Raw genomic sequence first — 24575 nt, forward strand, 5'->3', positions numbered from 1 at the left:
GTGTGTTTGTACCTTTCCTTTTTATAATATATGTAAATGACTTGCCCAACACCATGTTATGTAAATCCACACTCTATGCAGATGATACAACTTTCGTTACAGCAGGGAGAGATTTAGGAAAATTAAACGAAGAAAGTGAGGCTCATCCCAGAGCAGCCATCAAGTGGTTCCAACTCAATGACTTGCATATAAATCATGATAAAACTGTAAATATTCTCTTTAGCTTGTGTGTTAAGAGTGATAGGATTGATTGTGTCTCAGCTAAACTACTTGGGATCCATCTTGACTCAAAATTAATGTGGAAGAGTCTTACCTATTATATTTGTACTAAGTTAGCATGTGTGACATATTTGTTAGGTAAACTAAGGTCATGTGTTAGTGGTAAGTTATTACTCAATGCATACTATGCCTTTTTCCACACCCATTTAACATATGCCACTTTGTTGTGTGGAAACTCACCTGGAACAAAACAAGTTTTCATTTGGCAAAAGAAGGCAGTCAGATGCATCCATGGGGTCAGAAATAACGAGTCTTGTAGACCAATTTCAAAAATCTAAAAATACTAACAGTTGCAGCCCTCTTTATACTAAGTTGTCTGATACACACAAAAGAAAACCAACACAGTCACAAACTACGACAATCTATCCATCACCATGACACACGTGTAAAACAGCAAATTGACATCCCAGTTGCTAGACTAAAGAAAACTCAAGATAGCTACAGGTACATGGGGTACATGGGAGTAAAACTATTTAACATGTTCCCACTAGAGGCACATAATGTGTCACTAAATGAGTTTAAAAGTGTCACAAAGAAATGGCTTAGAGAAAAAGCTTTTTATACAATAGAAGAGTTTATAATGTGCACTAAAGATGATCTTAAGTACCGGTACTAATATAGTTTCACTTAGATTAAACTTATACATGTAAATATAATATATAATATAATGCAAATACCTTGTGCAGCATCAAGGACAAATTTTTGTATCTTATTAGACAATAATGATCTACAATATATTACATCATTTCTGCTAGTTATGTAAACTGTATATGTACACAAATGATGACATCAATTGCATTTTTAATGCCTAAAAATGGATAGTAAAATAAATAAATAAAAGATGCACAATCATCTCAGCTGTAACATGTCATCACAGATTCAAAAGTACTGAATATGCTGCATCAGGATTTTTGGCCAAAATTCCCACTGACGTTCCACTGTAATATACTGTTGTACGCAGTTCTTAAGGGAGACCCAAAGGTCCTGGTGGTTTACATGGAGGTGGTGGGGAGGTGGAGGGTTAGTGTAGCGCCACTACCATCTTAAGGGCAAATCTGTAAGAAGGTGTGGTGGTACATTGCAGTAGCTACTGGTAGCTGGTAACCATGGGGTGTCGTCATTTCAGCCAAAGCAACAGTGACATTGAATTACTGCAAGACAGACTAGTCTCGTTCTGTGAAACCTGCAAGCACAGTGGTAATACACATTGCTTGAAGTGCAGACAAGGGGATTATTCTACCAATAGGTTTCAGTGGGTTGCCGAGTACATGACTAGAAGCGGCACATTGGCATAGAGTATGCACTGCTACCTTTTATAAATAACTGTCGATCCAGACTTAGTGCCACAGCTCAGTTTTCCTTCTGGCTCACTCCAGGTGCAGCCAGACTTTAGTATGGACATGGCTTTGTATAAGTTTTTAAAATTTTATTATTATTTTTTTGTACTTTGTTTCAAGAGCTACACTACGCTGAAGCAAGAGCCTCATGGGGCTCACTAGCCTTGTTGTACACACCGCTGCACTAGAGCAAGCACTTCAAGGTATTCACAGAATTTATTACATACATTTAATGGAAGAAATCAAATCATGACAGTGAAACTCATTACACTGCTGTTACTCACAGTGACTTGAAGAAAATATGCGAATTTCTGATGAAGAAATAGCATGAAGAATCGTTTCTATAAGGGAAAAATCAGAGCGGATTTTGATCCACATACACACACACACACACACACACACACACACACACACACACACGGTATGTCCCCAAAGTAAGTTCTGTTTGGTTATACAAAAAAAACATGTACAGATACAGAAAAAATATTTCTTGTAAAAAAATCTACAACTATTAAACTACTTTTCTACATAGCTTCCGAAATTTTGTAGGCATTTGTCATAGCGTGGCACAAGTTTTTGTATGCCTTCTTCATAGAAGGTTCTCGCCTGTGTATTCAACCATGTGGTAACACGTTCTTTCAGCTCGTCATCATTGTTGAAGTGTTGGCCACCAAGGACAGATTTTATGTGTAAGAAGAGATGAAAGTCACTAGGAGTGAGATCCGGGCTGTACAGATGATGATCAAACATATCCCAGTGAAATTCCCATAAGAGTTGTTTGATCACATTTGCTGTGTGAGGTCGGGCATTATCGTGGAAAAAAACACCTTTTGACAGTAATCCTCGGCACTTGTTTTGTATTGTGCGGTGCAATTTCTTAATGATCTCGCATGTGCATTGATTGTTTGGTCTTGTGGTAAGAAATAAATCAGCAAAATGCCTTTTCTGTCCCAAAAAACGGTGCACGACTTTTCGAGGTGTCAAGATTTGCTTAGGTTAACCTTTGTTGGGGATGAAGTGTGCCTCCATTCCATTGATTGCCGTTTTGTTTCAGGGGTGTCGTACGATACCCAAGTTTCATCCCCCCATGGTTAACCGAGAAAGAAAATTACCGCCTTCTTCATTGTAGCATGTCAAAAACTGAAGTGCACTGCCCATCCATTGTTTTTTGTGTTGTTCAGTAAGAATTTTAGGTACCCACTGTGAGCAAAGGTTTCGAAATTTCAGTTTTTCAGTAACAATTTCATGAATTAGCAATCGTGAGATTTGTGGAACTTCCATAGCAAGGACAATAACTTATGGATGTGCTCAATCTTCTCTTCTGTTGTGTGAACCAGTTCATCAGTAACCACAGGTGCATGTCCACTTTGTTCTTCATCATGCACTTGATCACATCCTTCATTGAACAGTCTTACCCATCTTCTAACCCATGGAGGTAAGAATAGAGGGAGACGCCGTGACGTCACAGCTGTTAGTATTTTTAGATTTTTGAAGCCGAGGGTAGCCATCTCAATCCGACCAAAACATTGCTGCTTTAAGCTTGTGTGCATAGGCTTGTCGCTCGCTTTTGGAAGGATTTTGCGCTATTATGGTGACTTGTGTGGTGTTTGGATGGACAAATCGTTCTGATTGTGATGCGAAATCGAAGGGAATAACATTTCATGTGTAAGTTGTCTCGTTAAGTGTGATTTTACAACTTCAGGTTGAATGAACGTGTGCTATATCGGTACTTGTACAAAAGCGTGTTTTTCTCCTGTATGGTTTTAGATTTCCTAAAAATGAAAGTCGGAAAGCTTTGTGGGAGAATGTCGTGAGGAGGAAGAATTGGCATGCGTCTAAATGGAGCACTATATGTTCTCAGCATTTCAGAGAAGAGGACATAGACCGAACTTCCCTTTCAACAGTAAGGCTCCGAGAAAATGCTGTACCATCAGTTTTCCCTACACACCCAAAACATTTGCAAAAGGTATGTTAATTCAAAGAATTAAATTCTTAGTTTTCAAGTTCACGTTTCAGTATAATACGTACGTATCGTCGATAATCGAAGTGTTGAGTAACTCACTTTGTCTTCATGTTGTTGTGGTCTTCAGTCCTGAGACTGGTTTGATGCAGCTCTCCATGCTACTCTATCCTGTGCAAGCTTCTTCATCTCCCAGTATCTACTGCAACCTACATCCTTCTGAATCTGCTTAGTGTATCCATCTCTTGGTCTCCCTCTACGATTCCTACCCTCTACACTGCCCTCCAATGCTAAATTTGTGATCCCTTGATGCCTCAAAACATGTCCTACCAACCGATCCCTTCTTCTAGTCAAGTTGTGCCACAAACTTCTCTTCTCCCCAATCCTATTCAATACCTCCTCATTAGTTACGTGATCTACCCACCTTATCTTCAGCATTCTTCTGTAGCACCACATTTCGAAAGCTTCTATTCTCTTCTTGTCCAAACTAGTTATCGTCCATGTTTCACTTCCATACATGGCTACACTCCATACAAATACTTTCAGAAACGACTTCCTGACACTTAAATCTATACTCGATGTTAACAAATTCCTCTTCTTGAGAAACGCTTTCCTTGCCATTGCCAGTCTACATTTTATATCCTCTCTACTTCGACCATCATCGGTTATTTTACTCCCTAAATAGCAAAACTCCTTTACTACTTTAAGTGTCTCATTTCCTAATCTAATTCCCTCAGCATCACCTGACTTAATTTGACTACATTCCATTATCCTCGTTTTGCTTTTGTTGATGTTCATCTTATATCCTCCTTTCAAGACACTGTCCATTCCGTTCAATTGCTCTTCCAAGTCCTTTGCTGTCTCTGACAGAATTACAATGTCATCGGCGAACCTCAAAGTTTTTACTTCTTCTCCATGAATTTTAATACCTACTCCGAATTTTTCTTTTGTTTCCTTTACTGCTTGCTCAATATACAGATTGAATAACATCGGGGAGAGGCTACAACCCTGTCTCACTCCCTTCCCAACCACTGCTTCCCTTTCATGCCCCTCGACTCTTATAACTGCCATCTGGTTTCTGTACAAACTGTAAATAGCCTTTCGCTCCCTGTATTTTACCCATGCCACCTTCAGAATTTGAAAGAGAGTATTCCAGTTAACATTGTCAAAAGCTTTCTCTAAGTCTACAAATGCTAGAAACGTAAGGTTTGCCTTTTCTTAATCTTTCTTCTAAGATAAGTCGTAAGGTCAGTATTGCCTCACGTGTTCCAACATTTCTACGGAATCCAAACTGATCTTCCCCGAGGTCGGCTTCTACCAGTTTTTCCATTCGTCTGCAAAGAATTCGCGTTAGTATTTTGCAGCTGTGACTTATTAAACTGATAGTTCGGTAATTTTCACATCTGTCAACACCTGCTTTCTTTGGGATTGGAATTATTATATTCTTCTTGAAGTCTGAGGGTATTTCGCCTGTCTCATACATCGTGCTCACCAGATGGTAGAGTTTTGTCATGACTGGCTCTCCCGAGGCCATCAGTAGTTCAAATGGAATGTTGTCTACTCCCGGGGCCTTGTTTCGACTCAGGTCTTTCAGTACTCTGTCAAACTCTTCACGCAGTATCTTATCTCCCATTTCGTCTTCATCTACATCCTCTTCCATTTCCATAATATTGTCCTCAAGTACATCGCCCTTGTATAAACCCTCTATATACTCCTTCCACCTTTCTGCCTTCCCTTCTTTGCTTAGAACTGGGTTGCCATCTGAGCTCTTGATATTCATACAAGTGGTTCTCTTCTCTCCAAAGGTCTCTTTAATTTTCCTGTAGGCAGTATCTATCTTACCCCTAGTGAGACAAGCCTCTACATCCTTACATTTGTCCTCTAGCCATCCCTGCTTAGCCATTTTGCACTTCCTGTCGATATCATTTTTGAGACGTCTGTATTCCTTTTTGCCTGCTTCATTTACTGCATTTTTATATTTTCTCCTTTCATCAATTAAATTCAATATTTCTTCTGTTACCCAAGGATTTCTATTAGCCCTCGTCTTTTTACCTACTTGATCCTCTGCTGCCTTCACTACTTCATCCCTCAGAGCTACCCATTCTTCTTCTACTGTATTTCTTTCCCCCATTCCTGTCAATTGTTCCCTTATGCTCTCTCTGAAACTCTCTACAACCTCTGGTTCTTTCAGTTTATCCAGGTCCCATCTGCTTAAATTCCCACCTTTTTGCAGTTTCTTCAGTTTCAATCTGCAGTTCATAACCAATAAATTGTGGTCAGAATCCACATCTGCCCCAGGAAATGTCTTACAATTTAAAACCTGGTTCCTAAATCTCTGTCTTACCATTATATAATCTATCTGATACCTACTAGTATCTCCAGGATTCTTCCAGGTATACAACCTTCTTTTATGATTCTTGAACCAAGTGTTGGCTATGATTAAGTTATGCTCTGTGCAAAATTCTACAAGGCGGCTTCCTCTTTCATTCCTTCCCCCCAATCCATATTCACCTACTATGTTTCTTTCTCTCCCTTTTCCTACTGACGAATTCCAGTCACCCATGACTATTAAATTTTCGTCTCCTTTCACTACCTGAATAATTTCTTTTATCTCGTCATACATTTCATCTATTTCTTCATCATCTGCAGAGGTAGTTGGCATATAAACTTGTACTACTGTAGTAGGCATGGGCTTTGTGTCTATCTTGGCCACAATAATGCGTTCACTATGCTGTTTGTAGTAGCTAACCCGCACTCCTATTTTTTTATTCATTATTAAACCTACTCCTGCATTACCCCTATTTGATTTTGTATTTATAACCCTGTAATCACCTGACCAAAAGTCTTGTTCCTCCTGCCACCGAACTTCACTAATTCCCACTATATCTAATTTTAACCTATCCATTTCCCTTTTTAAATTTTCTAACCTACCTGCCCGATTAAGGGATCTGACATTCCACGCTCCGATCCGTAGGACGCCAGTTTTCTTTCTCCTGATAACGACGTCCTCCTGAGTAGTCCCCGCCCGGAGATCCGAATGGGGGACTATTTTACCTCCGGAATATTTTACCCAAGAGGACGTCATCATCATTTAATCATACAGTAGAGCTGCATGTCCTCGGGAAAAATTACGGCTGTAGTTTCCCCTTGCTTTCAGCCGTTCGCAGTACCAGCACAGCAAGGCCGTTTTGGTTAATGTTACAAGGCCAGATCAGTCAATCATCCAGACTGTTGCCCCTGCAACTACTGAAAAGGCTGCTGCCCCTCTTCAGGAACCACATGTTTGTCTGGCCTCTCAACAGATACCCCTCCGTTGTGGTTGCACCTACGGTACGGCCATCTGTATCGCTGAGGCACGCAAGCCTCCCCACCAGCGGCAAGGTCCATGGTTCATGGGGGGTTTGTCTTCATCATGTAGCAAATTAAAAGCTAACACTACATTACCTGGCGTAAAGTATAGGCCTAAACAGGACACTGTGTAGATTTGCCATTGTATGTACCGTATTTCAGTAAATATTGGTGGTAATGAAGAGTGTTTCCCAGTAGTGTAACGTAACTGAAGTGTCCCAGTACGTATTAAAAACAAGATGTATTTATGGGGCTTTGGAGGGAGGGTATAGCTAACTTAGTTTTCAGTTCCTATTATTTAGTTTGTGATACACGTTTATTACTGAATTAACAAAATTGTATCGTTTACATTGAAGGCTAGCTATTCGTAATATTACATTAAAAACTATTTTTAATCAGAAGAAACGCGGAATTTCGCCTTTACGAGATTTTATTTTAAACAAAAACTTTGAAACAACCAATCTGATGACGTTACATGCGTATATGGTGCAATTAGCGACTGTAATACACGCAGCGCTATAGCACACTGGCAATGTTTTGGTCAGAGTGTCATGGCAGCGAGCCACGCCCCCATGGCTGCAAAACGTAGTACAGCTGGGATACGTAGCGCCATCTCCCCTTATTCTTACCTCCATGTTCTAACCATTGAATACATTTTGTACGTAAACCTCAGATTTGCTGATGAATTTCCTTTGGTTTAAATTTCTTTGCATTTAGAAAACGAATCAAAGATCTGATTTCACACGCGGCCACATTTTCAATTACGGCTGACATTATAAAGAAGCACTACAAAGCACACATCGGCAGCAGCGATCTGAAAATGGCGTACATGTCTTCTCCTTGTGTACTGCCACACATGCTCGGAACTGCGATCGCAGCGCTGCCGTGGATAGAAATAGAAACGGAACTTACTTTGTGGACGACCCTCGTATAGTCTTTCAGGTACTTCGGAAGTTATTGTCATGTACACTGTCATGTAGGTTTATAAATAGGCTTTTTAGTAATTTGATACCTGAGTAATGAGGTGCTATTTCAAACATTGTCAAACAGTGGGATATGCATCATATGTCATTCTTCCTCCCTGTGTTGTGGATGTGTACAGTAGTAATTGCAGTCTACTCTGTACTACTTTTGTGATGTATATATTATGTTGTATATGTACAAAAATGTAAAAGTTAGCTGCTTAGATTTCTGAAGCTATTTCAGAAGTCTTTCTTCTTAATAGTCCTAATTTTTTTTTTCAATGTGTACACGCTTTTTATTTCTTGAATGTTAGAGTTTGCCACTCTGTCACTCCATACTGCAGGTATGGTTCAAACAGTCCGTGATACACAGCACAGGGAAGCTGTTTGCCAGCATACAGTGATACTGCTTCATTATGAATATATTGTTTCCATCTCAGCTCGTTATTCACAGTAACATCTAATAATCTAGTGGATTCTACTTCTTCCAGCCTTGTTTCATAACCTTGCATTAAACCTGCAAGATGAATCTGGTCCACAGCAAAGTGACTCGATGTGGTAGATGCTATATTCTTTTGGCATATTTAGCAATTTTGTATTGCAACTTGCAGAATGCCATTTCGAGGCAATGGTGCACTGAAGATTTACTGTCATACTGTAGGCCTATGCTATCTTTTTTGATCTTTGCGTTGTTAACACCCTCTGGGACTTTCTTATGAATTTAATACAACCACAGTCTATGTTAGACTGTGATACAACTAAGTTCTGCAATATTCAAAGTTATTTATACTTCCATCTGTTTAGAAAAGGAAGAATGAAATAAATATTTGGCTGTTTATTTCCAAATATGTGGCGATTTCGGAGTGTGTGGTTGAGAAGGGACCCAAGGGGACAGCTTGAGTGAAACGAGGAGCAAAATATTTAGCTGTTTGAGAAGAGGCAGTGAGAGCAGGCTTTGCGCATGTGCAAGGTGAGATGCCTCTTACGATGCTTCTGTTTGGAACAGATGCATGTTGTAGGTTTAAAGGCCCCCATAACTGATCAAACATTTTATCGAACTTCACTATGTCTGCTAAATATTTGATCATGTACAGTGCTATATGACGACTTGATCAAGCAAAGATCGTGTTGACGTGTTGCAAGAAATTTTGATTGACGGAAAGTTTGACAAGATGGTGGACATAGTTTCTATCTACGTTTGACCGCAAATGTTTAGTGAAATGTTGTTTTATAACAATTTATCTCATTATGTCATTAGTTTCCACAACTGTGAAAACTACGATCAAGTGTAAAAACAAAATAGCACTGACCAAAATTGTTCAGTATCATCTTTCCCAGCCACAAACTACGCATGAAGAGGTTATGACCAAAATCAAATTTTACTCAAACACAATCATAGAAACGGGAGTGGAATGAAATAAAAGAAATCTAAGTTCTCCGGTTCTTCCACGGAAGATGTGGGCTACATGTCTCACATTGTGGTATTTTTATGAACTGTCATTAGAGAACTAACTAGATGAGTATAAATTTTCGCATACTTGTGTCTTCTTTTTCAATGTCAGGGCGAAGTAACGCTAAACAAGTCATTAAATATTTCACTGTCCATCTGCAGAAAGTTGATGTAATCGTAAAATTCTGATTGTAACATTTCCATTAACAGGTTTTGAGCTGTATATTTCTCTCTCATTTTAAGCCATTCCCTGGACCAACATCTTGTCTGGAGATATTCTTCTTTAAACACAGTGCCAGAGGCAATGTTAGAAATGCCTTATCTGCATTCATAGCCATTCCCACTATATTCTGTTCATCGTAAGAACATTGTACCATGTATTCTTCCCCTATTCCTTGAATCTCATTGGACTTTACTTCATATGAAGTGGAAGCCGAGCTGTGTCCAGCACGGTTAAGTACGATCATAAGGATACATTTTATGCTGTGTTACATGCACATAGACTGAACTATAATGTGAGACAACAGCTTCATTGGTGCATTTAACTTGGATAGCTCTGGCCAGCCAGCTGGTCTAACTAACCTGAAACAATGTGAGCAGTTGCAGTTCGGACAGAAAAAGAGGCGAGTAGAGAAGCAATACCGCTTCAAACGTCATGTAATTTTTAAAAAGAATGAAATAATATTCAGCAATACTCCAACACTACCGCATGCTTCTTAGGTGACTATACAGAAAGCATAAAACACGTTGTTTCTCAGCTAACATAGTACTCTAATTACAAACAATAGTGATGAATATTCCTAACTCAAATACAGGGTAATTTCTCTCAGTGATCTATTATGTGTGATGCAGAAGCATATTGCTGGGATTTCACCATATTGTTGAATACTGAAGCCACTGAAGGTATTAATTACAGTCAGTCATCTGGTAGTCTCTTAGCTCCTTCCTTATTCCAACCCCCCCCCCCCCACCATGAACCATGGACCTTGCCGCTGGTGGGGAGGCTTGCATGCCTCAGCAATACAGATGGCTGTACCGTAGGTGCAACCACAACGGAGGGGTATCTGTTGGGAGGCCAGACAAATGTGTGGTTCCTGAAGAGGGGCAGCAGCATTTTGAGTAGTTGCAGGGGCAACAGTCTGGATGATTGACTGATTTCGCCTTCTAATACTAATCAAAACGGCCTTGCTGTGCTGGTACTGCGAACAGCTGAAAGCAAGGGCAAACTACAGCCGTAATTTTTCCAGAGGGCATGCAGCTTTACTGTATGGTTAAATGATGATGGCGTCCTCTTGGGTGAAATATTCCGGAGGTAAAATAGTCCCCCATTCAGATCTCTGGGCAGGGACTACTCAAAACGTTATCAGGAGAAAGAAAACTGGCGTTCTACGGATCAGAGTGTGGAATGTCAGATCCCTTAATCGGGCAGGTAGGTTATAAAATTTAAAAAGGGAAATGACTAGGTTAAAGTTAGATATAGCGGGAATTAGTGAAGTTCAGCGGCAGGACGAACAAGACTTTTCGTCAGGTGAATACAGGGTTATAAATACAAAATCAAATAGGGGTAATGCAGGAGCAGGTTTAATAATGAATAAAAAAAATAGGAGTGTAGGTAAGCTACTACAAACAGCATAGTGAACGCATTATTGTGGCCAAGATAGACACAAAGCCCATGCCTACTACAGTTGTGCAAGTTTATATGCCAACTAGCTCTGCAGATGATGAAGAAATTGATGAAATGTATGATGAGATAAAAGAAATTATTCAGGTAGTGAAGGGAGACGAAAATTTAATAGCCATGGGTGACTGGAATTCGAGAGTAGGAAAAGGGAGAGAAGGAAACATACATAGTTGGTGAATATGGATTGGGGGTAAGAAATGAAAGAGGAAGCCATCTGGTAGAATTTTGCACCGAGCATAACTTAATCATAGCTAACACTTGGTTCAAGAATCATAAGAGAAGGTTGTATACATGGAAGAATCCTGGAGATACTAGAAGGTATCAGATAGATTATATAATGGTAAGACAGAAATTTAGGAACCAGGTTTTAAATTGTAAGACATTTCCAGGGGCAGCTGTGGACTCTGATCACAATCTATTGGTTATGAACTGTAGATTAAAACTGAAGAAACTGCAAAAAGGTGGGAATTTAAAGAGATGGGACCTGGATAAACTGCCTAAACCAGAGGTTGTACAGAGTTTCAGGGAGAGCATAAGGGAACAATTGACAGGAATGGGGGAAAGAAATACAGTAGAAGAAGAATGGGTAGCTCTGAGGGATGAAGTAGTAACGGCAGCAGAGGATCAAATAGGTGAAAATATGAGGACTAGTAGAAATCCTTGGGTACCAGAAGAAATCTTGAATTGATGAAAGGAGAAAATACAAAAATGCAGTAAATGAAGCAGGTAAAAAGGAATACAAACGTCTCAAAAATGAGATCGACAGGAAGTGCAAGATGGCTAAGCAGGGATGGCTAGAGGACAAATGTAAGGATGTAGAGGCTTATCTCACTAGGGGCAAGATAGGTACTGCCTACAGGAAAATTAAAGAGACCTTTGGAGAAAAGAGAGCCACTTGTATGAATATCAAGATCTCAGATGGAAACCCAGTTCTAAGCAAAGAAGGGAAAGCAGAAAGGTGGAAGGAGTATATAGAGGGTCTATACAAGGGTGATGTACTTGAGGACAATATTATGGAAATGGAAGAGGATGTAGATGAAGAAGAAATGGGAGATATGATAGTGCATGAACAATTTGACAGAGCACTGAAAGACCTGAGTCGAAACAAGGACCTGGGAGTAGACAACATTCCATTAGAACTACTGACGGCCTTGGGAGAGCCAGTCCTGATAAAACTCTACCATCTGGTGAGCAAGATGTATGAGACAGAAATACCCTCAGAATTCAAGAAGAATATAATAATTCCAATCCCAAAGAAGGCAGGTGTTGACAAATGTGAAAATTACCGAACTATCGGTTTAATAAGCCTCAGCTGCAAAATACTAGTGCAAATTCTTTCAGATGAATGGAAAAACTGGTAAAAGCCGACCTCGGGGAAGATCAGTTTGGATTCTGTAGAAATGTTGGAACACGTGAGGCAATACTGACCTTATGACTTATCTTAGAAGAAAGATTGAGGAAAGGCAAACCTACGTTTCTAGCATTTGTAGACTTAGAGAAGCTTTTGACAATGTTGACTGGAATACTCTCTTTCAAATTCTGAAGGTGGCAGTGGTAAAATGCAGGGAGAGAAAGACTATTTATAATTTGTACAGAAACCAGATGGCAGTTATAAGAGTCGAGGGGCATGAAAGGGAAGCAGTGGTTGGGAAGGGAGTGAGACAGGGTTGTAGCCTCTCCCCAATGTTATTCAATCTGTATATTGAGCAAGCAGTAAAGGAACAAAAGAAAAATTTGGAGTAGGTATTAAAATCCATGGAGAAGAAATAAAAACTTTGAGGGTCGCTGATGACATTGTAATTCTGCCAGAGACAGCAAAGGACTTGGAAGAGCAGTTGAACGGAATGGACAGTGTCTTAACAGGAGGATATAAGATGAACATCAACAAAAGCAAAATGAGGATAATGGAATGTAGTCGAATTAAGTCGGGTGATGCTAAGGGAATTAGATTAGGAAATGAGACACTTAATGTAGTAAAGGAGTTTTGCTATTTGTGGAGCAAAATAACTGATGATGGTCGAGCAGAGAGGATATAAAGTGTAGACTGGCAATGGCAAGGAAAGAGTTTCTGAAACACAGAAATTTGTTAACATCAAGTATAGATTTAAGTTCCAGGAAGTCGTTTCGGAAAGTATTTGTATGGAGTGTAGCCATGTATGTAAGTGAAACATGGACGATAAATAGTTTGGGCAAGAAGAGAATAGAAGTTTTCGAAATGTGGTGCTACAGAAGAATGCTGAAGATTAGATGGGTAGATCACATAACTGATGAGGAGGTATTGAATAGAATTTGGGAGAAGAGGAGTTTGTGGCACAACTAGACAAGAAGAAAGGACCGGTTGGCAGGACATGTTCTGAGGCATCAGGGGATCACAAATTTAGCATTGGAGGGCAGCGTGGAGGGTAAAAATCGTAGAGGGAGACCAAGAGATGAATACACTAAGCAGATTCGGAAGGATGTAGGTTGCAGTAAGTACTGGGAGATGAGGAGGCTTGCACAGGATAGAGTAGCATGGAAAGCTGCATCAAACCAGTCTCAGGACTGAAGACCACAACAACAACAACCTTCCTTATTCGAATTCGAGAAATACATTTCAGTTCTGGATCTGTAATCTGCTACACTGATAACAAGTCGATCAACAACAGAATTGTCAAAGCCACCCAGGTACCACATTTTTTCTTCTTCTTTTATGACTTGCCATTTTATGTCCTGCCAGATTTAGTAGTGTGATAAAGCCCATGTCATCACCCCACTCTGCATTGTTGCAAAATTTATTCAAGATGGCGGATCCAAGATAGCCCCCATAGACGTGGCATTGTCGCAGTAACGTCATGGCGGGAAGAACAAATATTGGTGGGGAAGTAGTTCAGTTGGGGTACCTCCAATAACCTTACTCCCCCCCCCCCCCACCCTGCTCACACCCACTACCAATACCCTTCCCCTCCCCTGCTGGAGCTGTAAATTGGTGGGAAAAGCATTCAGTCTGTGCTGGGCTGCCGGATAGGATGGACGTAAGTATGCATTGCTTATTTAAACAATCTGAGTTGTTATAGGCACTAGCTCCATATGGTGTATTCACCATGAGGTCTAGAGTCGAACTGACCTAGTTCACGACACCACCACCAGAAGCTACTGTCAGCTCTCCACCTCTCCCCTCCTGTGACATAATCCAAGATGACGATTTGGTGAAATATGATAGGACCAGGACTCAATCTGTGTCTAGCCACTGGACTGGGAAGACAAACGAAATTGTTTACTCTGTTCAGTGGATGAGATGTCTGTGACAGAGAAGGAGGAGTTTAAAGGGTATATTAGCTATAATAATCCATCTGAGGACTGTGTCAATAGCAATGAAGATGAATACACTTCATGAAATAATGATGATGCACCAGGATGGGGCTAAGTCACACTTCACAACTCATGTTGATAAATGTGTTTGCTGTAACTCTAGATCATTCAATAAAAATATAGTCAGTCTTCTGAAGTGCAAGAGGCAAAACGTTCACTCCAGTGGGTGCACTCCCTGCCTCCAGAGACCACACACTCACTTACGGGAAGGACACACACTAGCCACAAGAGTGATCACATACTTCTGGTTGTGTTGGAAATACCCTCAGCCTTTCTCCTTCCCATCCCCAGTGCACAGATACCCTTTGCCATTGAACACGAACTGCTTCAGGAGTTATTGCATCTGGTGTTGTGGAATATTGTCACATACATAACTTGAAGATGTCACAGGAACTAAATGTGCTACTGCACAAAGAGAGTGGGGGTGGGAGGGAGGGAGAGGGAGAGAGAGAGAGAGAGAGAGAGAGAGAGAGAGAGAGAGAGAGAGAGAGCTTTGCAGATGACTCCAGATTATTTAAACAATTACACATTTTATCCTGAGGAATACCACCACTGCCACACTTGAACACGCACTCTAAAAAGATCACTGCACACCTGTGAAACCATCTCAGAGGCAATTCTCACACTTTTGTGACAAATAACCATGTCTTGAGCATGGGCTGCTTCAGGAGTTCCTAAATCCAGCTGAATATGTCTTTCAAAAAAGATCATAGCACAGTAGTTTGCTTCAATTTTGCAGTGTATACCACCACACTTGAACACAAACATTAAAAAAGATCGCGACACACTTGTGAAACTTCCAGAGACACTTCACGCACTTTTGTGGAAACACCCTTGTCTTTGAGCACAAGCAGCTTCAGGAGATACTAAATCCAACTGAGTATGTCTCTAAAAGCACTTTCAAAAAGATCGCTGCACTGTAGTTTGCTTCAATTTTGCGATGTTTACTGCCCTACTCAGACGTAGACTCTAAAAAGATCGCAGCACACTTGTGAAACCAGCCTGAGGCACTTCACATGCTTTTGTGGGAAACAGATCTCGAAACTGATATCACCTGCAATATCTGATTGTACACTCCGCAATGATGATATTTGGAAATCGAAATAAGTATCTCTGTAACTCTAAACTGGACGCTCACCACTTTCGAGTCTTACCTCCTTGTTTGAAGTCACTACCACAGAGAGAAAAATTTCTGAGTCTTACAGCTGCTTGGGGTTCAACACTTCTCTGAAACGGTGAGTGGACTTAGTTCATATTTGCTGCTGCTGGAGTCAGGGACGTTATTTCCTCACTTCTCCAAGCACACACTGATGTCTAAGCAGAGACTGGAAAATCAAAACAATTCAAAGCACTGTCCTACAAACAAGAAAAATGGCTGGAATTTTCAGTGTCCTATAGCTTCTGGTCTGGAGATGCTCTAAGGCCACAATGCGGGTAAGCGACAGCATCCCTCCTGTCCAGGCCGGAGGAGGATCATCTGCTAGGACTTGTCTCTGAACACTCAAACAAAGATGATGTAATGTGACTCTCAGAATTTTCTGTAGCTGCCTTGCCCCCTGTCTTGTTTGAACCAGTCTGTAGAGGCTCCTACGCCCCACACAAAGGATGTCTTGTGACTCTCTGACATCATGGAACTTCTTGTGAATGGACCATTCTGATTGGTTCTTACTGAATTTACTCACCAAACTGCTGTTGCTGTCGGTATAGGAACACTGTCAACCATTTTTTTCAGACGGACAAATTACGAGACTTTCAGTGGAAAACTATTTTATACAGATCGAAAAAACATACAGCAGTCATATTGCACCAGCAGTTAAACCCTGAGAAAGTGGTCTTCAGTTCATGATAAACGGAAGCTACTGCTGAAGATGCTTCCTCAATGACACTGTCACAGAAAGCTCGAATTGTTCAGCATGAAACTGATCTCGAATCGAGTTATATCACCACATACCATATTGATGTAGTAAAAACAACTCATATCCTGCAACATACAAAATCATCACTTCTGTGTCCTGTCTACAGGAAAGTTATTAATGCAGAAAAAAAACTGAACAATGATTTAATTATCAGAAAAGACAGCAATAAAACCAAATCAGTTTGGAAGGTCATAAATGATAAAATAAGCAAATCCAAAGTGACAAACAATAATCTTGTGATAAAAAAGGAAGGAAAAGTTGTTGATGACCCTCTATATGTTGCCAATATGTTCAATGACTACTACATTAACACTGCTCAAAATCTTATCAAGACCCTGGGGAACTCAAAAATTAGTAAGTCAGAAGTTCCCACAAATGAAAAGACAATGTTTTTGTACCCAGTTATGCAGTCAGAAGTAAGAAATGTGATTAATAAGCTGAAAAATAAATTGTCCTGTGGATGTGATGTTATTCCTGGTAAGGTCATAAAACATAGTGCAACAAAGTAATAACTGAAATAGTTGATATTATCAATGCATCATTTAAAACTAGTAAATTCCCTTCTGCACTCAAAAAATCTGTAATAAAGCCACTTTAAAGTCTGTCCATATACCATACAAAATTATAGACCATTGTCACAACTATCAGGTTTTGCTAAAGTTTTGAGAGGATTATGTATGAGAGACTGTTGAGTTTCCTAATCCAATGCACAGAATGGGTTCAGGAAAAACAGGTTTACAGAAATAGATGTATATTACCTCTTGGAATGCATTTTAACTGCAATGGATAATGAGGACATAAACTGTAGAACATTTTTAGATCTATGCAAAGCATTTGACCTCATCAACCATGATATTTTGCTAGAGAAACTGTATTGCTATGGAGTCCGTGGAAAAGCATATCGTGTCTGAACAACAGATATCAAAGTGTTGAAATAATACATAATGGCACAAAATATTACTCAACATATCAGAAAGTTAATTGAGATATACCTCAGGGTTCTGTTCTAGGCCCTCTGCTCTTCTTAATTTTTATTAATGATTTTCCTAACCATCTAACAAGAGCAGAATCAGTACTTTTTGCAGACGATATAAGACTTTTTATCAAGGGAGTTAGTGAAGCTGACCTACAAGAAAAAATAACTGCAACAACGAAAGAGGCAGCTGAACGGTTCACAGACAATTATTTAATTATAAATGACAAAAGAATCACTTGGATGAATTTCAGGCACAGAAGGAACAGAGTAAAAAATAGCATAGGAGTAGATATTGGGAAATGTCTGATAGAACAAACTTCTTTTACAAAATTTTTATGAGTATAGCTGGACAAAGAGCAAACTTCTTTTACAAAATTTTTATGAGTATAGCTGGACAATAACTTACGATGGGAAAGACATGTTCAACTACTGAATAAAAAACTTAGTAAATACTGTTATATATTAAGAAAACTTAAAGAAAACTGCAATTTTGAAACAGTACTATGTGCCTATTACTGTTACGTACATAGTAATGTAAGATATGGTATTATATTTTGGAGGAATAAAGACTTCATAAAAAAATTTTGAGCCTCCCTAGTTTTCTCATCTATGAATCAGTACGTTTCCTCAAGTCAAAACTATAATTCTCTTCTCTAAATAGTGAAGTACACAACTATCAAACCAGAAATAGGCATGATTTCCATGTAAACATACATTCAAAGGCCCTGTACCAAAATAGTGTAATGTATCTACCAAAAGAAATAAAAAGCATACATATATTTAAAAAAGAATTAAAGAGGCTAATATTAGGTCAAACTTTCTATAATGTTGATGAATTTCCATGCTATCTAAACACGTAGTGCTCATGTTTTGATTTTTTTTTTTTTTGTATAAACCTTTGATTTTTTTCAATTTGCATGTCAAAAGAGGGCAAACTATGTAAAATGTAATTAAGAAAATGTTAAAGTGTAATTAAGAAAATGATATTCCCCTTAATGTATTTTTTTGTGTAAACCTTTTTTTTCATCTTGCATGTAAAAAGAAGACAAAATATGTAAAGCGTAATTAAGAAAATGTTATTTCCCTTAATTGTTAAAAATATAAATCATGCTCTCTCTCTTTCCATATGACAATTCCTATATCATGTATATGATAAAATAGATGATAATAAATTGAACTGAATTGAATTGAATATAGCTATTGATCACCAAAACTCGTACATATACTGTGAAGACAGACAGATCTCAAACAAACATAAGCACATGCACTTAGTCCTCATGGCACTAGATATTTCACACAAGGTCAGTTGGTCATCCACCATGGCCAACAGTCAGGAGTCCACTGCCACTGCATACACACTACCCAATGCGCAGTCTGAGCACCATCCACAGGCAGCAGGCACTCTCCACACTGTTGTACAAAGGCTGGGCTGGTTCCCCCGATAAAAAGAAGTTACTGTTTTCAGCCCCTACCTGCTTGCTTGCTTGTTGCCATGCTTTCTACACCCATGTCCATACTCTGGGGCTACAAGAATATATGATTTTCACATGGTTTGCTGGAATATCGTACCATTTATGTGATAGTTCTCGATATCAGGCACATAGCAGTATGCTGCCAATCGCTTGCATAGTATAATTCCGAAGATAAAGAGTGGAAATTATTTCTCTAGAAACCCATAACTTTTGCTAGTTGCAGGGAGGTGGAATGTTCTGAAAACCACTGAGTAACTAGAAACTTATCTTGTCTGTGAAGATCTTTACATGAAAACTCGAAAAATAGAGGAATCTGAAAGTTCCATTCATATTTTTTTTTTTTTACAAATACCGATTGCAATGATATAACAGACTCCAAATCATCCTTCTACTTCACAAAGTCAAGTAATGTGTGTCTCATGTCTAGAGAACCATCAGACATCTCTCCCACCTGTCTTTCAATATCTAGAGTCATCTGTATTCATCTTTGTTTGCCATTGACCATTAACATAACGGAGTAGACTTTATGTCTTACACGTAATCCTGATATGTTGAGTTCTTTAGATAATTACAAACGTTAACTGTACACTTTAAGTTTTAACATATGTTTCGTATATTTTATTACATGCTCAATCACACCATTTATACTAATTATATACACAATTACAAGCATTTATACTGGATTACCTACACAACTACAAACATTTAGCCATATATTTTAAGTTTTAACATATGTTCAAGTCTTTTCATAAAAAAATTCTATTACATTATAAAATGGATTTTCAGCCAGCCAGCTGTACAGTTTTCTTTGAAATATTTCAGAAGGTGTGGACCATGCTGGGGTGGTAATTTGTTAAAGATTATTATGGAGCTGGCTGTAGTAAGTAGCCTGTTTTTCTGTTTTTACTAGTCTGTGTCTCGGAATATCCACTGTAATTTTTCTTCTGGTGTTGTGTTGGTGTATATCTCCTCTTATATAAAATTTGTTGATATTTGTTTTAATGTATAGTGAACACACACACACACACACACACACACACACACACACACACACACACAGAGAGAGAGAGAGACACAGAACAGAGGTGGCAGTGATCTGCTGGACCAGCGCTGCACATTTCTCTTACAACTTTTATCTGTATCTTCAATATATCAGCAATATGTGTGGAGTGGCCCCATACTAACAGTCTTTAAGAAATGTGAGACTGGAACAGTCCAAAATATATCTTAAATAGTTGGGACTAACTAAATCTCTATTTCCACACTAGGTATGTCACTTTTGGCATTATTTTGCAAATGTGACTGATGTGTTCTCCCCAGCTGAATATGGAGTCAATATGGAATCCTAAAAGATTAACTGTTCCAGTTTCTATATCATTAGATAGTTAAAATAGATGATTCTGTGTCTTTTCACAATTACACAGCAATTTGTTAGGGGAGAACCATTTTACGGCAGCATTTAGTGATTCCAGTAACATTGGTGCTAATGTTTATGTGTCCTGGTGAGTTGCAATTATTGTCGTGTCATCTGTATAGCAGACCACAGACTGAGGAACATGATGTGGCAAACCATTGATGGCAATTACGAAAAAGAATAGTCCAAGCACTGATCACTGTGGCACCCCTGTCTCTACCATTTTCATTAGAGAAAGTCTATTTCTCACTTAAACGTATTGCTTTTTGTATCATGAGTATGAAGTAATTATTTTGAGTGCTGTAGTTTGTACTCCATAAAATCCATGTTTCTCAATCAATATTTCATAAGGGACACAATGTTTGTGTGTCTATCGACCTGCCAGCGCTTTTGTTTGGTAAGTCTCATCATCTTTCTTTTTAGATATATTGATTACATGGTTTACAACATCAAGAACTGCTGAGGTGATATTTTTTTCCTCATCTGTAACCAAACTGTTTGTTCGAAAGGAGATTATTTTCTTCAAAATAATCACTTAATTGATTATATATAAGAGTTTCAAATATTTTGGAAATTACAGGAAGTATTGAGAATGGGCAATAATTTTGGGGGAGATTTTTGTCTCCTTTTTTAAAAATTGGTATAACTTTTGAAATTTTTAATCATGCAGGGAAAATTCCAAACTGAAGACATTTGCTAAAAATGAAGGCTAAAGGTTCACAGAGTAAATGAATAGCTTCCTTGATAATGTAGTTGGATAGCCAGTAATTGCCCATAGTTTTAGATTTGGAGAATTTTTTACTGCTTTTATTACATTTGTAGATGTGATCATTTTTCACTGAAAGGACTATTTCACTGACAGCTGCTTACCAAGTAGTTCACTTGCAGATGTGTTGGTCAAGTTTATTCTGTTTACAATTCCTTCACTCAGCCAGTCTGCAACCACGCGACCGTTATGGTTGCAGGTTTGAATCCTGCCTCGGGCATGGATGTGTGTGATGTCATTAGGTTATTTAGGTTTAAGTAGTTCTAAGTTCTAGGGGACTGATGACCTCAGAAGTTAAGTCCCATAGTGCTCAGAGCCATTTGAACTGAAGTCACAAAGAACTCGGTCAGTTGGTCTGGTTCAAGTGCTACATCCTGTGTGTGGTTGGAGGAGTGTTCTTATGTCATTAACTACCATGCTGCTTTGCACTTGTTAGGTGCCATTTCTATAAAGCATTAATTTTTTCTCATTAACCAGCTTAGTTTTATAAAAAATTTTACACTTCAGATACTTCCTATAACTATATCAGCTTGCTTAGTGTCACTCTCACGGTTCTTTTTATATGCATCTCACAATAACAACATTTGTTCCCTACTGTTTTCAAGTTCAAAAGCATACCAATTTGCTAACTTGGTCTTAAGCTTACTTTTACACTTAGTTTTTCTTAGGGATGAACAAGTGTACCACACTTCAATACATTTGCTAAAGTATCAATAGAGAGTTTCTTAAAACCCATCAAGGATCAAAAGTGGCATGAAGTTTATAATCCCAATAACATAGACAACAAATATAATGCTTTCCTTAACACATTTCTCATGCTCTTTGAGAGATGCTTTCCATTAAAACGTTCTTAATGGGGTACTAGCAGTAAAAGGCAGCCTGGGTGGCTGACTAGTGGGATAAGGATATCATGTAGAACAAAATGGGAATTATATCAAAATTATAGGAGTAGTCACAATCAAGCTACAGTTGTCCATCACAAACAGTATTGTAAGGCACTTAAAATGATATTAGGAAGGCAAAGATTATGTGGTGTGCAAATAGAATAGCTAATTCACAGGATAAAATTAGAACCATATGGTCAGTTGTGAAGGAAGTGTCTCGTCAGCTGCACAAGGTCGACAATATAACGTCATTTCGTAGTAAAAATATTTCTGTTACTGATAAATCAGATACATTTACAGTATTTAACAATCATTTTCTGAGCGTTGATGGTGAATTAAATAAAAGTTTAGCTTCTACAGGGAATCATACAACTTTCTTGGAAAATGGCTTTCCGAGACTGATGTCTCAAATACTAGTCTGTGATACTGGCAAGAGGGAGATTGAGTCAATAATTAAATCACTGAAGACTAATGACTCTCATGGATATGATGGAGTGCCTAGCAGAATATGAAAGTACTGTGCTGCACATGTTAGGCCTGTATTTAGCCATATTTGTAATTTTTCCTTTAGGAATGATCAGTTTCCTGAATGATTAAAGTACTCAGTAGTAAACCCGATTTATAAAAAAGGGAGAAAAGGATAATGTAGACAATTTTAGTCTATTTCTATGCCATCAGTGTTTGCTAAAGTTATTGAAAAGGCTGTGTATGTAAGGATAATGATCATTTTATATAACATAATTTACAATCAAATGTACAGTTTAGCTTTAGAAGTCGTTTAACAACTGAAAATGCTATATTCTCTTTTCGCTGTGAGGCACTGGATTGGTTAAACAAAAGGTTTCGAATGCTAGGTACATTTTTTGATTTAACTAAAAGTCGGATCATTACAGAATATGGGGAGCAGCTCACAACTGGTTCACCTCTCACTGTAACAACAGACAGCAAAAAGTCATTCACAATGTTGAGAATTGCTGTGATGTGAGGTCTGAATGGGGTATGGTCAAATTGGGAGTACCCCAGGGATAAGCGTTGGGGCCACTCCCATTCCTTATTTATATAAATGATGTGCCTTCTAGTATTATGGGTAACTCTAAAATATTTCTGTTTGCTGGTGACACTAGCTTGGTGGTAAAGGATGTTATGTGGAACATTGGCTCAGTTTCAAATAGTGTAGTTCAAGATTTGTAGAAAATAAGCTAATGCTAAATCACAGTAAGACTCAGTTTTTATAGTGTCTAACACAAAACTCAACAGAACCTGACGTTTTAATTTTGCAGAATGGGCATATGATTAGTGATACTGAACAGTTCATATTTCTAGGTTTTCAGATGGATAAACTGTTGTGGAAAGCCCACATTCAGGATCTTGTTCAAAGACTTAATGCTGCCATTTTTACTAGTCGAATGGTATCTGAAGTAAGTGATCGTTCGACACGAAAATTAGTCTACTTCGCTTATTTTCATTCGCTTATGTCATATGGTATTATATTTTGGGGTAAATCTTCCCATTGTAAAAGGATATTTTTGGCTCAGAAATGGGTGTTTCGGGCAATAAGAGGCATAAGTGTGCGAACCTCTTGTCAACCCCTCTTTACTAGTCTGGGTATTTTAAGATTGGCGTCTCAATATATATATTCTTTACTGTCATTTCTTGTTAACAATATCAGCTTATTCCCAAGAATAAGCAGCTTTCATTCAGTTAATACTCAGTAGAAATCCAGCCTGCATTTGGATCGGACTTCCTTACCTCTTGTGCAGAAAGGTGTGCTGTATACTGCTGCATCCATTTTCAATAAGCTACCACAAGAATTTAAAAAAATCTGAGCAGTATTCCATGCGCTTTCAAATCGAAACTGATGAGTTTCCTCATGGGTCACTCCTTCTATTCTGTTGAGGAGTTAATTGAAAAATTAAGTTGATTAGATTAGATTAGATTAGATTTACTTTCATTCCAATTGATCCGTAGTGAGGAGGTCCTCCAGGATGTGGAACATGTCAGAAAAACAACAATACATGACAAATATTTACAACTAAAACAAATAAGCTAATGTACCATTCCACAGGTCCCAAGTGGAATGATCGTCATTTTTTAATGAACACTAAGAGTCATTTTACAAATACTATTGCACTGAATTTAAAATAAAAAAGTTTTTTATTTATTTATAAGGTAAGAAACATGTAATACAACTACTGTGATGCTTATTTACAATGAACACATTACTGCACTGAAATGGTGCAGAAGTTAGATTATACTTACACACTTACACACACACAAGCACACACACACACAAATTTTCAGTGAACACATTACTGCACTGAAATTGTGCAGAAGTTATGTTGTACTTATATACAAATCAGTTGGTTTTACTAAGAAATTCATCAATGGAGTAGAAGGAGTTGGCCACCAATAAATCCTTTAGGCTTCTCTTAAACTGAATTTCATTGGTTGTTAAGCTTTTTATGTCTGCTGGCAAGTTATTGAAAATGTGTGTTCCTGAATAATGCACACCTTTTTGTACAAGACTAAGTGACTTTAAATCCTTGTGAAGATTATTCTTATTTCTAGTATTGATTCCATGAATTGAGCTGTTGGTTTGAAAAAGTGATATATTTTTAATGACAAATTTCATTAAGGAATAAATATATTGGGAAGCTGTAGTTAGTATCCCTAGTTCCCTAAACAGGCTTCTGCAGGATGTTCTTGAGTTCACACCACATATAATTCTTACTGCACGTTTTTGTGCCTGGAAAACTTTAGCTTGGCTTGACGAATTACCCCA

The sequence above is a fragment of the Schistocerca cancellata genome, chromosome 2 (genome assembly GCF_023864275.1).
Source record: "Schistocerca cancellata isolate TAMUIC-IGC-003103 chromosome 2, iqSchCanc2.1, whole genome shotgun sequence".
In the NCBI taxonomy this organism is placed as follows: Eukaryota; Metazoa; Arthropoda; class Insecta; order Orthoptera; family Acrididae; genus Schistocerca; species Schistocerca cancellata.